Consider the following 6,258-nt stretch of genomic DNA (forward strand, 5'->3'; position numbering starts at 1 on the left):
GTTAAGCATTTTTATGAGTAACTTAATGTAAGGTGGCATTCCTTTTGGAGTGATTTCTATTCTACATTTATTGTCCAAACAACCCCAAAGAAAATAAATCACCTGCTGGATAAAAGAACTAGGGTTCACCTCCATAATTGGTAAATGAACTGAGGCGGGTGCCACTACAGCTGGATAACTCGGTTAAACATTTGGAGGAAAAAAAACCCACCCCAGATATTGGCTTAGCCTACTTCAAGTTTTTGTAATGAGCTCAACAACATAAAATGACACAAAAAAAAAAATCCTTTGTAAATCTGTCCCCACGGTTTACAAATCCATGGGCAATGATTTGATAAACTCTGCAAACATATTTGGACTGAGCCATGCCAGGCTCAGATAAGAAAATCCATTCTAGGTTTCCTAGACTGTGTGCACGAATTTGTAAACTGTGCATATAGTTTTACAGATCTGTGCACAGTCTGTGGGCCTCGATTATAAACAGTCTGCAACCAGGACTTGAGAGTGTTTTCTTCAGGCACCTTGGGCATGCCAAAATTGTATTGTAGCTATTGGGGAAGAAATATTTGTGGGAAAAAAAAAAAGCTTCATTATACATCGACACCAAACAGCAAGCTCTGGTGGTGAAAGATTAACCCGATGCGGAAGTGCAAAATCCAGCAGTTTGTCGAGGGTCTGCTTGAGGCTGACTCCATTGAAAGTAACCCGTTTTTACAGCACTGACATGTTTACAACCTGGTATAAAAAATTGATAGCAGCCTGATTAGTTATTGTCCTCATGGGCACACACTGTAAGGGGGGTGAATTTTTTTACAACACATCAGTTTTGATTTTATGAACAATGTAACAGTTTGCCATAATGCTTAAAACCTGCCTCGGCTCCATCTCTTAGCCTGACGTCAGGTTGACTGAAAGTGAGGCTGGATTTATAACATGGAGGCTGCTGCCCATTAGCCTCCAGAGCCCCCTGCAGTCATAGATTTTTACTGACACGGAAATGTCTTATTTGTTCATTTGCATAACTTTATTTTGTTGTCTTCTGATTCCAGCTGGTGAGTGACAGATTCGAGCTGAACTTTAAGTAACGCTGGGTAGTAAACCAGCGTCTATTGTAAAAGTGACATCACAAAGTGGTAAATAAAAGTGATGTCATCGTGGAGATACCATCAAGCAAACATGTAAAACACACCAAAGAGGGGAAGCCAAGGAAGGTTTATTTATATAGAAACATTTCAGCAACAAGGGAATTCAAAGTGATTCACACCATACATCAAAAGCATCATTACAGAGGGAAAAAAACATACAATTAAGTATGAAATATGTAAACATATAGGATTTAAGAGACATTAAGTTAAAAAAAACATTTGGAAATAATAAACAAATATTCCTTTGAAAACATGACTATATTTTTACAAGTCTATTCAGACAAAAAGAGTAGGTTTATGACAGGGAATGTTCATGTCATAGAGCAAGACCACTAGGATACATATTGGAGATGCTTTTGAAAAATGGAGGTCAGAATACACGTGGTTAAATACAGCTCTTGTCAATGTTTTAGAATTTGGACTGCAGTACCAATTTTAAACGCTAGATGTCAGACTTACATGTTGCTCCTTTGACTCTTTTTTTTAAGGAAAGTTTAGAGCTGTGTGAATCTTAGGACAGTAGGTGAGTGGCTTGGCAATTTATCTCAATGAGATTTCCCGGTTGAATACATTTGAAATAAAAAAGGAAATAAACATGTTATAGCCATGCATTCAAAACTTTGATATAATAGTCTAAAGGTATTGGCATTAAAGTAAGGCTCAACAATGAGTAGAAATACCGATTATGCTTCATTTCTTACAAAATAACATACAAATAATAACTCAGTAGGCTATTAGCCTAATACCAGCATAACTTGAATACTTTTGCAAAATCGGCATATTCCTCCTTTCATCTCCAAAGAATATTTGTGTGGTGTAAAACTCACGTAACTTTATGTTACTATTAATGTTAATAAAATATACATGCAGGAAAGTATTTCTTGTTCATGAAGTGAGTGGTTTAGCAGGATTGAACAGGAACTTTACGTGTCTCTTTTTTCAGAAGAGCTGAGCACCCCTAAAGATCCTAAAATCGCCCCTGCCTGTCAAGAACTGTTTGTAGCAAAGGTAAGAGAGCCATGATAGCTAACAGACACTCTCAGGTAGTTGGGCGGGCTACCATGAACTAAACTTTGATTTGGATTCAAACTTGTAGAAATAGTGCAATGGCTAAAAACTGTGCTGGGCTAAAAAGTAACATCGACATTTAAGACCACTGGTGATAACCCACCAAGATATCTGGTCACTGTTGCGAAAAGCGAAGTGAATTCTAAGTTATATTGTCAACTAGCAACAGGTGTATCCAATTTACCTCAATGAGCGTCCTAGACTTAGACAGGTGAGCGGCAGGACGTTTAAAGGAGTATAGGTGAAATTACTCAATGTTTCCAGTCGAACAAAAATATATCAAATTCAAATTCAAACTGCTTGACTATGCTTAAACCATTAACGATGTTAGCGTCTGAAAACAACGCAGTATCCTACTGTTACCCATAGTCACGTTTTGACTGGTTAAATGAAGACTCCCAGATTTAAGAGGATGGAAGCTGCCAAAATCATATAACAGGAATCAATAAATAATATGGATATAGTATTTTATACAACAATAAAAGTACCAAAATGATATTAAAATAAATATAGGATTTATTTATTTAAAATGTTACATTAATTGATATCTCTGTTTTAGTTTGCTCATTTCTTTTCTTCATCCTATTTGGGGGCTCTCTCCTCTTTAAATTACCCTTTTATTTAGTTTTATTTTCAAAAAATATATTTATTTAGGCTCTTTTATATTTAAAAGGTATTTTCAAATTGTATTTCGGATACTTGTTTAAAATGTATTTATTTGTTGATGCATTTCATATTTATTTAATTCCCCCAGTTAGTGAAAGTAGCCCATGTCAGCTTTGCTAGATTTGAAAAAAACAAAAAAAAAAAGCAATGTAAGACACTGAATTTGACGAATTTGCTGTTTATTAGACCACAAAGAAGAGAATAATCAGACTGGGGAGATCACAATCATAGTGTTTCTGTGTGGTGGCCCTGAGCCTCAACCTCACTGACCAGCAAGAAACACAATCTTTAACTATTCTTTTTCCTCTGGCTTTAACTCTGCCTCATCATTTGATGATTTTCAGTCAGACAGATAGGCTATAGCTTTGATACATAATAAGATCTCTTTTACTTATTATAGGCCTTACATACCTTTTGGTTGTATGTCCAGTATACTTCTTCACTCATTCTGGCTTTAGCTCTTAAGGCCACATTCAAAAGTAGGCTACTTTACTGTACTGTGCTCCCTTTGTTTCTTATTTCAGATTAACATTGTGATAATGTCCGTGTAGGTTCTCAGTCAAATGTGAAGCCTGATTGAACCAGTCCAGTTGCTTTTGGATCAAGCTTGGAATTGTGATTATGTGTTTATACCACATCTTGATTACTGCACCACAAAAACACAAATTATAATAAACTGGCATATCACTGAGAGAGGGAGTATTTTAGTAGTAGAAGATAGGAAACATTTGATTAGCAATAACTAGAGAGTGAACAGTATTTCTTTACCAGAGATATTTATATGACGAGAACACATGATGCTCATGCTTCAAGAGAGTCATTTCATGCTTTTTTACAACCATGAAACAACAGAAAACAATTTCATTGTCTGAAATATATGCACTTCTATAGTTGGTCAGCAGATGGTGCCAATAACCCAAGTTAAAAATTCAACCCTAGTTATCGTGCTTGTTTATAAATGCAGGTTAAGTTTTCTGTACACAGTAAAACAAGTTTCAAGGTGACAATGGTCATAATAATTTATTATGTTTTCCTATCTGAGGTGACAGGATTTTTTTTTTCTCTACAGCCAGCAAGCATTAGCAAGCGTCATCAGTCAACAGCATCCGTGTAGTTTAACATAGAACCTGGCATTTGCACAGCACTGGTTTATTATGACCAAAGAATAATGTCAGAGTTTACACAATAATCAGAATGTGGCTTCATCCCCATGCTAACCTTCTTTAAATGGTCATTAACACTGTCTCTTCGGATGCCAATTAAGGCCAGCCGATTCTTTGACCTGGAGGGGATCCTTCATTATGTGCCTTCATGCTGTGTCTGAGTCCAGTTGTTAGTGGACACTCTTTGGGGGCTTCAGGCCATCAGTTCTGACCCTCTAAACTGGGGATTTAAGAGGTTTATGTGGGGTTAAACCCCTAAGATTGGAGCCCTCAACTGCCTGTTTGAGAGATTACGCTATTCCGTCTCCTATTTTCACCTCTCTGTCTAGGGGAAACAGCGGGAAATGTGAAGGGTGGTCTTAAGAGACATGCCTCAGCTTGACATCTCTGGAGGAAAAGAAGTGGTGATAAATGAGTGTTGAGAGGCTCGATTAAGTTGAACATTACCTTATGCTGTGCTGCTGAAATCTAAGGAATATTTGGATAAGATTTGGTTAAAAAAAAATCTTTATAAGTAATGCTGTATCTTGCCTTCAGAGATTTCTAAATAGGGCATGTTGTGCAATGCATACATTTACTATAGCAGCATGCATACATGCAACATTGAGTGGTCAAATGTCTGCAAATTGCTGGCCAAAGCAAGAACATTATGCTCCATTTCTCTCAGATGGAGATGTGGGGAGTGGAAGTAAGCCGTGCTGCATCTTTAATGAGAGTCTGACATCTTCAGTGCCACTGTCTGTCATATCCTTACCTGTGTGACACTCCCATGGAGGACAGAATACAGAGTACCATTAAGACGAATGCTCCTCCCAGCATTTACATTTACAATCATTGAAGGCAACAAATCCCAATTAAGGAAACATTGTATGTGAGGTCAATTATTTATTTATAAGGACTCTGTTGCCTGAGCGGCATTTAATTGATTGGTAAAATGGTTTTTATGGACTCTTCATTAGCCTGTTACAGCAGTGGATCAATACAGCATCATTACTTGCATGATAGAACAGAGTACCATGTCTCTGCTACAGGCTGTGTTGGGCTGTATTTGTAAACAGTCATTAGTGTCTCAGTGGTCAACTAAATACATGAATTGCTGTTGTTGTTGAATGTTTTGTGACCAAATGACAGATTGCCTTGATACATTCTTTTGGCATGTAAGTACAGCAAATGAATTAGTGAGATTTTCTGACCACCAAATTGTAATAGCCCTCCAATCATTGGCCATTTGAAGCCCATAAGATTGCAGTAACTGAGCGGTATCTCAGCAACTATAACTTGATTATCATCAGCATAATCCTAATTAATTTGAATAAAGTGAGACCTTATTTTCATAATGTATTCAGGCAGTTTGAATGCCCTTTTCTCTGTATGCAAGTCTTTGTCTGTGAGCGTGTGTTCATGGAAAAGTTACAGGCTTTTTTTTTTTTCAGATTTCACCCTCCATTCTGTCCCTCAGGGAGAGTCCACCACTGTTCACAAAACAAAGTACTGTTGTGCACAAAGGTGGTAAAGTGTGTTTAACCCATTCACCTCTGGGATTTCCTTAATGTCTGTGTTCATTGAACTCTGATGGGATCTAAATACTTCCTTTGAGATTGCACACACGGGGTCAGTCGGGGCCCTTTGTGTATGTGTGCATGTGCATGGGTGCGTGTGCTGAGTTGGTCTGGATAGAGTGACTTGCTTTGTGCCTGACCAGTCGACCAATTCCCCACAATAGGCAGAAAAAGGGGGTGACTACCTTTTTGACAGGGCATTTTATCTCAGTGAGATGATAGCAATCAGCTTTTTATGGCATGTGGCATGCTGTTATAAGAGAGGTGGGGTGAAGGGAAATACAGTCTATCTTAACCCTATTGTACCTTTGTCTCCCCCACTCTCCAAACGTTCATTCTATTATTGTATTGGATATGATTATCAAAAGAGGCCTCCAAATGACCTTTGCTGTCATAATTCCAAAACAGATGCCTCTTTTTATAATCATATGTGATCCAGCACAGTGGTTCATCCCTAACCTGGCTGAACCCACCAGTCCATTGTTGCTCCATTTTTGGCTCCTGGTACCCTTGCTTTATTTTTAACAACACCATTATCCCATCTCTGCTTTAAACTGACTACCACATTTTTTGCGAAAACTGATTTAGTTCCCCCCATTTCCTACTCCTACACCAGCATCCCTTTTTTTTTAACCCCCTGTAAAGTGTGAGACACCT

The sequence above is a fragment of the Labrus bergylta genome, chromosome 4 (genome assembly GCF_963930695.1).
Source record: "Labrus bergylta chromosome 4, fLabBer1.1, whole genome shotgun sequence".
NCBI lineage: Eukaryota > Metazoa > Chordata > Actinopteri > Labriformes > Labridae > Labrus > Labrus bergylta.